Source organism: Panthera tigris, chromosome B2 (genome assembly GCF_018350195.1).
Source record: "Panthera tigris isolate Pti1 chromosome B2, P.tigris_Pti1_mat1.1, whole genome shotgun sequence".
In the NCBI taxonomy this organism is placed as follows: Eukaryota; Metazoa; Chordata; class Mammalia; order Carnivora; family Felidae; genus Panthera; species Panthera tigris.
Window position 1 is genome coordinate 91,094,385 of NC_056664.1, and position 10,961 is coordinate 91,105,345.

General features: G+C 35.4%; 1 protein-coding gene across 3 annotated transcripts in view; it reads left to right on the forward strand.

Moving 5' to 3' along the window:
- GRIK2 (glutamate ionotropic receptor kainate type subunit 2) overlaps positions 1-10,961 on the forward strand; it is a 649,982-nt gene that overhangs the window by 442,742 nt on the left and 196,279 nt on the right. The gene's annotated exons all lie outside the window — the stretch shown is intronic.

A 10,961-nucleotide genomic window follows, 5' to 3' on the forward strand; every position in this document is an offset into this window, starting at 1 on the left:
TCAAGTATAATTGGATTCAGGGTCTTAAAGTATGTCATTAATGTCTGACACCTCCTTTGCTGCCTTTTTGTCTCTTGGCTTTACTCTCCTCTGTAGTTTTTATTCTTAAGTACTTTCTTTCCATATGGTGACAAAGGCGACCCAAGGTGGCTCTAGACCAATGGTTATCAACTGGAAGGATAACCCAAGAGTCTTCTCCCAAGAGACTTTTGGCCATGTTGAGAGACATTATTTATTGTCTTGACTTAAGGAGGTGGGGGAGATGTTGCTACCGGCATCTGAGGATAGAGGCCAGTGGTGCTAACCTCTAAACAATGTGCAAGATAGCCCCTCCCCTCCAAAAAAAATTATTTGCTCCAAATATCAGTCTTACTGAAGTTAAGAAACTTTGTTCTAGGCTTACCTGGTTCTTAGGGATCTCCTTTTGAAAGAGATAGAGGTCTTCTTTTGCCAAAGTTTCAGCAAAATCCATGGTGAGGGATTGGGGTAGATGGAGGGGTATCGGCTGGATTAAGTTGGACCATGTGCTCATCTGTGAACTAATCCAAAAGGCTACGATTGGGAAGGCAGTAGTTGGAATAGCCAGACCTGGGTTATGTGTCCATACCATACCCTTATCTATTGGATAGAATCTGAATTATGCCACTTATTTGTATATGAACTTGGATGCAGAGGCAACTAATATTTATTTTCTACCAACTATGTGCCAGTCCATTTTTTAGCGTTTTGTTGTTGTTGTTGTTGTTGTTGTTGCTGTTGTTTGTTTGTTTTAGGTTTGACTAGGTTAAGTAGAATGGAGATAGCTATCAAGAGGTTATATTTATGCAAGTATTGTGAGGAAGAAATACAATTAAAAATAAAATCTCTTTCCAACCCCAAAAATCTTTCCATAAAGGTGGATGAAAAATAAAATAATTTTATTAATGGATAGGCATTAAATCAGAATGAGATGCACATCACAGTCAATTCACTAAGAGATTACAAAGGCAGAAAACAATCTCACCCTTTTTTATAGTCAGGAAGGCACAACCCATTGTATACATGTTCTCAAGATAAATAATAACTGGTCCTCAAGTAAGAAGGCTTGAAAGCACCATTTATCACACATAGTTCCTCCTAGATTTATTTGGAAACTGGGGTGACCATCTGTGTTAGCTAATTGGTTTTATTCCATAGAAAAATACACTTCCCAGGTCTTTATGAGAAAGGTGGTTTTTAGGCTCCCACCCACCTAAGTTAGGCTTCTACTTTCCCATGGAAATTTGGAAATAGGGTGTTATCTTCCCTGGTGATTACATTTCAAAGAGATACTTCCCAGATCCTTGGGAAAGGCATTGGTGAGTCATAAAGATGACAAGAGGCTTAATTGGCCTTTTAATATATATTTAAGATAAATAAATAAATATATATTTGTATATATATATAAAATCTTATGGCTAACAACGTGTGTGTGTGTGTGTGTGTGTGTGTGTGTGTGTGTATAAAAGAGAGAAAGAAGTTACAAGTTTTCTAAAGTAAATGTTCTAGGAAAAGGGGAAGGGATTGATTCCTTTATTTTCAACAAGGAGAACTGAGCCTCCTGGGTTTAATTTGTATTTGCCCTTACAGTTGCAGGTCTTGTTATTCTAGTAAAGCTGGTTTTAGCACCTTCTCCCTCTGTCCTTTTGAGGGTTTGGTATGATCTCTCAAATCTATTATGATCTAACCAGGGATGAATCTTGGTGATGCAATATGAAGATACAACCCCAGAAAGATATTAAGAGAAAGTGGCTCCCTGAGGCAGTTAGTCCTTGAAAAGTGACAAGCCTTCCTGCTGAAAGCACCTTCCTCTTCCATCATCTCTATAGCAGGGCTGTACAACATGGGGTACTAGTAAGTCCTTGGTAAGACAGATGTGGAATAAAATCCTAATTCTTCTGCTGTGTAGTTTGATGTTTTATGCACATTGCCTTAAACTCTTTGAGTCTTAGTTTTTGCAAAAGTAATAGAAATAATATCATATTAATCATTAGGAAGATATATATAAATTCTCTAATGCAGTACCTGACTTATAGTAGATAAGCATTAGAGGTACAACTAATAAGTACAAAATTTGCATTATTCTTTCTACTATATTGTTAATGAGTATTCTTATTGAGGACTAAGAAGTAAAAAGTAGAGACACTATTACAGTGTAAAAAATGTAGGAATTATAGTTGCTACTGATATTAATTTTGAATCAGAGTCAGTAATATTGGCATTAAGTTTTAATAGTAAAATTTATTAATTTGAACATTGGTATTCAAATATCTTATTACTTTTCTACCTAACTGATCTATGTCTTGGTGGTTTTATATTAGAATTAAACATGGGGAAGAACTAATAGACAGTCAAATTCAGTGTGAGATTAGCAATAGGCAAGATAAGTGGGGGAGGATGATGTTTCGGCAAAGTAGGGACATCCGATTAAAAAATTACTATTTAATATTTTTTTAAAGATAAAGTAATCATTATAAGAAAAGTCAAAACATGTTTGGACCTCCCTGTATTTATTTTATGGTTTGGTAGTGTGTCAAGTTTGAATTCTATTAAAACTGAAAGTGAAGGGATATATTTTCCTTGCTTAAATCCTTTGAAATCTCAACCTGCCACTTCTTAAATACACTTTTAAAGGTTTTTTTTCTTAATGTTTATTTATTTTTGAGAGAGAGAGTGCACACAAGAGAGGGAATATTTATCGAAATAATGACACAAATGTTCAACTGTGTTCCACAACAAATGTCAAACTCAAGCACCCTACTTGAGAGAGAGAGAGAGAGAGAGAGAGAGAGCAGGGAAGGAGCGGAGAGAGAGGGACAGAGGATCTGAAGCAGGCTCTGGGCTGAAAGCCCAGAGCCTGATGCAGGGCTTTAACTCAGGAACCATGAGATCATGACCTGAGCCTAAGTCAGATGCTTAACTGATTGAGCTACCCAGGTGCCCCTCTGAAATACATGTTTAAACTAAAAATTGCTCAGAAACAAATTATTTGGTAAATTTTTTAAAAATGTTAATGGTATATGCCCTACCACAGAGGAAGTAGAGCAGCAATCTAGGCAGTTTTCCCTTTATGTAGGTAACCTGCTTAAAAAAATTAATGTTTATTTATTTTTGAGAGAGAGAGAGAGAGAGAGAGAGTGTGAGTGCAAGTGGGGGAGAGGCAAAGAGAGAGGGAGACACAGAATCTGAAACAGGCTCCAGGCTCTGAGCTGTCAGCACAGAGCTCGACGTGGGGCTCGAACTCATGAACCCATGAGATCATGACCTGAGCCTAAGTTGGTCATATAACCTACTGATCCACCCAGGCACCCCAGATGACCTGCTTTTTTTTTGTAACATCTTAATTCTAAGAGATCTTTCCCTCAGGCTGTCTATAGAGTTATGATTAGTGTCATGGGCCATTCTATTTGAAGTTTGTTGGGCAGCTATAAAAGTTGATTTAAAAAAAAAAATTACCGTTTATTTATTTTTGAGACAGAGAGGACAGAGCATGAACGGGGGAGGGTCAGAGAGAGAGGGAGACACAGAATCTGAAGCAGGCTCCAGGTTCCTAGCTGTCAGCACAGAGCCCGAAGCGGGGCTCGAACTCACAGACCGTGAGATCATGACCTGAGCCGAAGTCGGACGCTTAACTGACTGAGCCACCCAGGCGTCCCCAAAAGTTGATATTTTTTTGTGAGTCATCACACTAAAATCTAAATCAGGACACTATTTCGTCTTATCAATTCACTGCATCTGAGGTATACTAGGTAGTATTTATTGGCTTCAAATATACTGAAAATAGTTGGGAGACACAACACAATTGCGGAAAGTGGTCAGCATTAAAGAATATTTATTGAGAAAACGACACAAATGTTCAACAGTGTTCCACAACAAATGTTAAACTCAAGCACCATGCTCTTTAGAGAAATTGCTACATATTTTCCAAATTCTTTTATTTTTATGTTGCCTTCCCAAGGCCCCAGTGAATGTTTCTGTTCAAGGATCAAGTAAAGAAATACACAGTGACATCTTTTTCTCTTGAAAGTATAGCATTGTAACTTTTTGTATAGTATTTTATGAAGCATTTTATCAAGTTTTTCATTCTTAAAACCAAATTTAGCTATTCCGCTATTACTGGTGGGAGTCTCTGTTCTGTGAACGGAGATCTCGGTTCTAAGTTTCCCTACAGAACATTTACCTGAGGATCTGCGCTCAAATAAAGACAGCCAGGAGGAAAGCAGCAAGCACAAAGCAGTTTATTAAGGACAGTACACCCTCATGATAGTAGAGGGGGCAGGCCTGGAGAGGCCAACTGCACTGGGGTTAAGAGTGTCTTTTCTTTTTAATGTTTGCTTAGCTTATGGGTCATAGCTGGTGAGGAGTCTCTGGGGTTATTTCCAATCATTTAAGTGACTCCTCCTAATGGTCAGGAGGGGTAGTTTTGGCCCTACAGGGTTCTTACTGGAACTGTCATGGCCATCTTTCCCCACTGCTGTGGGGTGGGGTGTCAAAACCCCAGTGTAAATATATTATAATGAAGCTATAGTTTACCCTGGAGCCGAGGTTGAAGAGGAGAGCACATGTTGTGCACCTGTGGCTCCTGGTCTGTCAGCCCCACGGTGTTGGAAGCCACAACGCCAGGATGTTGAAAGCTATAAGTCAGGATATTGTGCCCTTAGGTTTCTAATGGTAACGTATTTATCACCACCCTTGTCTCCAGCTCATGTTTACCTAACTGCCTACTCTATAAGCGCCTGAGTTAGTAGTGGGGAGTACACAGAACCTTGCTAACGCAACCATGTTATTAAGCTAGGCATAAATTTTACTTGTAGCTTTGGGTGGTGTATTCTTTATGGCTAATAACTCATTTACGGGCTCATGAGACTACTGTTGTGAGTATGTTATTCATAAAGCCAACTAGAGTTATTCATAAGCATGAGGGAAAACACCTAAGCTGCAATAAGCCAGCAGCACATGTTATTATGGGACTACTTAAAGGAGACAAGGGCAGTTAAATTACATTCAAATCTCTGGTGACGTTTGCCTTGGCAGTGGAAAACTTCAGGAGAATTTATACTTGTAAACATACATAAATTAATACAGTAGTATGCAAAGTCTCTGTATGTCCAGGTCAAAAATAGACCACAGACACTCCTTGTTACTTGAAATTCTTTGCCTTTTCATCCTTCCCACAGAATACACCCCAGCTTGAGGCAAATTTCAGCACACTCTTAAACCAGTGGTCTTCTGGGCCTTTCCTGACTTAGTGTCTTAATGCTGATAAAATGTTTGAGGGAATATTACATCTGCAAATCCACAATTACTTCTTACCTGGGCAAATTTGGGAATTTGGGTTCTATTTTTTATAATTATAGCTGAAAAAATCAGAGGTTTTTAAAGTCATATTCTCATTCCCTTTACCTCATTAGAATTGTGTAGATTAGAGTATTAGACTATTAGAGGTGTGTGTAAAAAAAAAAAAGCAGGGGGAGCGCTATGTGGCTCAGTCGGCTGAGAGGCTGACTCTTGGTTTTGGCTCAGGTCATGATCCCAGGGTTGTGGGATTGAGCCCTACATGGGGCTCCACATTGACTGTGGAGTCTGTTTAAGATTCTCCTCTCTCCCTCTGCCTCCTCACCCCCCTCCTCAACTCTCTCTCTCTCAAAAAAAAGTGTGTATGCTTTTTTCTAAGTAACATTTAAAACCTAGATCTTTTAGAGGTGCCAACTACTTTTAGAAAGTTACGACTTCTCTGTGCGTAAAGAGACTTGTGTCTTAATATCATTAACCATTTGTTGTTGGTAAGAGAGTGTATTGGTCAATAAAAGCTTTTCCTTTTCTTTTTGATGAAGATCCTTTGTATAACTTCAGATGCTGTAGAAATTTTAAAGATAAACACAAGCTTGATCATTTGATAGATATCTTAAAAAACAGTGAGAAATTCTGTTTCAGTGTATCAAACAACTATGGCAAAGAGGGAAGTCTATTGGGATCTAATTCACTCTTATTTTACATTATTTTTAAGAAGACCCATGATGCTATGGATTTCTAGCTGCATGAATGCTTCCCAGCATGTTGTCTTAGCATTGCAATTGGTATTTAACATTATCAAACCTTTTATGATTCATAAATGAGCCTAACAGGACCTTACTATACTCTGCTTTTGCCTCCTGATTGCTCTTTTATTATATTCTAGGAAGGAAATCAAATATTTGTTTTTCAGGGAACTTAAAGAGGCTCCAGGTATTATCACAAAAAATTGAAAGACTAAGTCAAAAAACGGTTTTAAATACATGGGGATTGACTTACACTGTAGCTTTGAGTTTTGATAGTATGTTGTCTCAATTTTGCACTCTAGTGGAAGCATTCTAGTATTTTCAGGCAAAAAAATTGAAGAGTAGTAATGCTATTGTCACTTTTTTAATTTTAGGAAAAATAACTAAAAAATAGATGTGCAAATTTATTTATAATTTCCCACGACCCAAAAGTGATGACTGTTAGCAGATTTGTTTCCTTTGCTTTAAGTTTTTCTCTTTTAATATATGACATTGCATATGATGGTGAAGTCCCTTAGTTACCATAAAAATTCTCAATTAAGTAATTTTCCAAGTCAAGCACAAAAGATAGAATATCATTTCCCTCATTCCTCTCCAAATGTAACCACTATCTTAAGTTTGGTATTTTTCTCGTCCATTGTATGTAAATCACTCAATAGTACTCTATGATAGGAATGTGCCATTTTTATATAACTAGTCCTCTACTGAGAGACATTGAAGTTATTTCCAGTGTTATGTTAACAAAAACCAATGCTGTTATGAAGCTCCAGTCTTATCTTATCTCCTAGAGCACCTATGTAAGACCTTCTCAAAAGGGTCTGCTGAGAAAGGAATTGTTCAGTGTTCATATACGTTTCCAATTTCATAAGATATTGAAAATACTGTTCTCCAGATTATTTTATTAATATACATTTCCACCCATAGTATAGTTTCTGTTTGTCTGCAAAATTACTAACTTGAGGTTCTCACTATTTGAATTCGGTTAATCTTCATGCAAATGAAATCTCATTGTTTTAATTTGCAATTCCCTGATTGTTAGCCTCTTTTTCCTCCCCGTACATTTATAGATGAGTTTCTCCTCTGAATTTCCCATTTGCTTCCTTTGATTTATGATTGATACATAGTAATTTGTTATATTTTCTGAATAATAATAATGTAAATATTTATCCCAGTTAGGACTTTATTTTTTTAATTTGTTTAAAGTGTGTGTGCCTGTGTTTTCGTATTGAAGTTTTGAAGTTTGAGTTTCTCGAATTTATTAATTTTTCCTATGGCTTGTGATGTTTTTGTGCATGTTGGAAAAATTCTTCCTTAACTGAAGCTCATGAAAATATTTTCCTATTATTTAAAAGGCTAAGATTTTTTTCTTTCAAATATAGCTCTTTTGCCCACCTACAATTTGTTTATTATGCCCACATACATGTGTTGGACTTCAACTTAAATAAAAGTCTCAATTCCTTCTGTTCCTTTCATGAAGACCCCAAATACTCTAAGCTACAACATATTTGGTAATAATTTTCCTTTCTTTGTTAAACAAACAAACAAACTTCGGAAAGCAAGTAGTTTTTACCTTTCTATTTTATTTATTTATTTTGAGACACAGACAGCATGAGTGGGGAAGGGGCAGAAAGAGGGAGAGAGAGAATCCTAAGCAGTCTCTGCCTGTCAGCACAGAGGTTGATGTGGGGCTTGAACTCATGAAACCCACAGATCATGACATGAGATCTGGCTAAAAGTCAAATACTTAATGCTTAGCTGACTAAGCCACACAGGTGTCCCACAAGTAGTTTTTACTTTTAATGAGAAATCCTGTGACTATTATCTCAGACATTAAAGGTAAGGAATTAGGGAAATTGTGACATGTTAAAAATGGCTAATCCATTCTTTATAACTGAATTTTTTTCCTCAAGATTTAAACAGCAACATGTCACAGTCAAAATGTACTGTCTAATAATTCAGAGGCAAAGATGAGAAAGTTAATCTAGAAGTAGGATATCACAACCAGTATAATTCTGATTTGTACTGTATAAGATTCATTGGAAATTATCCTACAGTTGATACTCAACAACCATTTATTGAATGTCTGTTCTGGGAAAGACACTGTTAATTATAGCATTAGCAATATCTCTTAAAAATAATGATTATATTTTATTTTTTAAAAAAGCAAATCAGACATATTAAGTGTTAATTTTTTTAATTACTAGTGTAATAAAGAATTTCTCCTCCTATGTAATTGCACATTAACATTGAGGTTATGTTTAGAAATACTTATTTTTTTTAACTTTTTTTCCTAGGATGTATTCTCAAGATTTTTAAAAGAATTTCTTCCCTAATCACAATCTCTTGCCAGTTCACTATTTAGTTGTAATTTATAGCAAAAAAAAAAAAACAAAAACAAAACTAAGAATTGTTTTATTTTGCAATTATATAATAAATTACTGAATAAATCTCTCATGGATACTACTAAGTTCTTCAAATATGATTCCTGAACTTAAGATACTTTAAGATATCAGTAAAATAAGTGTTTCAGACATAAATATTATCAAAAAAATAGTACAAACACATAATTTGAATCTTAAGTGGAAGTAAAATGCTAAGTTGTTATTATAGAGACTCCTATAGACATACACAAATTCCTGTATGGTTCCATACCTTCTATATGTAATTTTGCCCCTTATGAAACAGTAGACAGCAAATCAGTCTCTCCCTGCCAGGCATTGAAACTTTTCCTTTACTTTTTCCCCAAGCTTAGGCAAGCCTTTAATAAATAGATAAATAAATAAATAAATAAATAAATAAATAAATAAAAAATAAAGCTTCCAAAAGCTTCATAAATGAACAGAGGTAACAGATTGGAATGAGAAGGCTTGAGTTGGGAATTTGATATCTCAAACAAAGTGTTATATAAAAATGAATGTAGAAATATAAATTAAGGGAAAGAGTATTCTGGGAGAAAATTACCCACACAAGCAGCTCTAAAATCTAGAATTACATGAGTTCAATAATAAAAAGTTTGCATTTGATTCAGAGAATGAATTTACAGTGGCACTGTTGAAGCAGTGGGCTGGAAAGTTTGTTTATCTGTGGTATATGGAACATCTGTGTGTTATTAAATAATAAACACTGATTTGCATCTATTATTACTAGAAAAGCAGAATAAATGTAACTGAAAATAGATATAAACAAATGTGTTTTTTAAATGACATTTGCTTTAGAACAGAAAACAAATCTAAACAGACACAAAACAAAGTCCTGAACAGAAACTGAAAAATTTTAAAAAGGAAAACCACAGCATGGATTTTCTTAATAGAAGAAATACCATTTCTTTGTTAACTATAATTGAATTTTCCTATCATGAAAGTATGTGGAGTTGCTTTTCAAAGTAAATTTGAATAATGTATATATATATAATTTCTAAAATAAGATATTCTTCATGATATCCCCTACTGGAAATATAATGCAATATTATTAATTCAGTATTTTTGTGCATAGAACAATTTTAGGCACTGAAAATTTAAATTTTTTTTTTCAACGTTTTTTATTTATTTTTGGGACAGAGAGAGACAGAGCATGAACGGGGGAGGGTCAGAGAGAGAGGGAGACACAGAATCGGAAGCAGGCTCCAGGCTCCGAGCCATCAGCCCAGAGCCTGACGCGGGACTCGAACTCACGGACCGCGAGATCGTGACCTGGCTGAAGTCGGACGCTTAACCGACTGCGCCACCCAGGCGCCCCTAGGCACTGAAAATTTAAACATAAACATGAATCCTAGAGTGAGAGAGGCACTTAAGTAATTTTTATGTGCTTCAGGTAATGCAATAATAGAGATATTCCCAAGACATTTTGGGAAACCTGAGGGGTATATATATCCAATCCTGTCTAGAAGGAAAAGGATCAAGAAAGTCATTAAGCTTTAATTCTAATATGACAGAATGTTTTTCCAATATGCTATTTTTAGTGTTGCTGTTAATTTAATTTCAGCATGTGGTTTTACCTGAAGGGTATTATTTTATATAACATCACATGTGACTAAAGGAGTAAAATATAACTTGGTCAATATATTTAAATGTATTCAAATACACATCAATTTAAGATAAACTCTGGCTAATTCAGAAAATTTGTCAATAGAGGATTAACATAAAGTAAAAAAAAAAGTTTCTAAATGTCTTTTTCTTTTTTTTTTTTTTTAATTTTTTTTAACGTTTTATTTATTTTTGAGACAGGGAGAGACACAGCATGAATGGGGGAGGGGCAGAGAGAGAGGGAGACACAGAATCGGAAGCAGGCTCCAGGCTCTGAGCCATCAGCCCAGAGCCCAACGCGGGGCTCGAACCCACAGACCGCGAGATCGTGACCTGAGTTGAGGTCGGACGCTTAACCAACTGAGCCACCCAGGCGCACCTAAATGTCTTTTTCTAATAGATTTATTTTTAGTAATTAATAACAGTTTATTGAGAATGCATTTGTCTGATAGTATACCATTACGCTAACATTAACCACTATTGTTCTATGCCAAAATCATGCATATTCATTTCTAAATACATTTTAAGTTTTCCTGGTTCCCCTACCAGGACATTCAGTTTGATAAAGATACAGTCACTGAACAAGAAGTTTTTGTTTGTTTATTTTTGCTTTTTTTTAACTAATTATGATGATATTTCTGATCAAGTTTCTTAAAAAATATTATCCAACTTGGATCATTGGAAAATGATTTTAAAGATGTATTTTAAAAAGGAAATTGTCCATGGGATTTATTCAAGTACAAATTTATTTACTTGTTTATGTGATAATATTTAGCTTGGTATTAGACAATATAAAAATCATTTCTGTCCTTAGTAGTTTCTTCTCCATGGAAGTGATTAATTTTGTTACCTGATAATACACTAGACTCTCTTTGTTCACTGT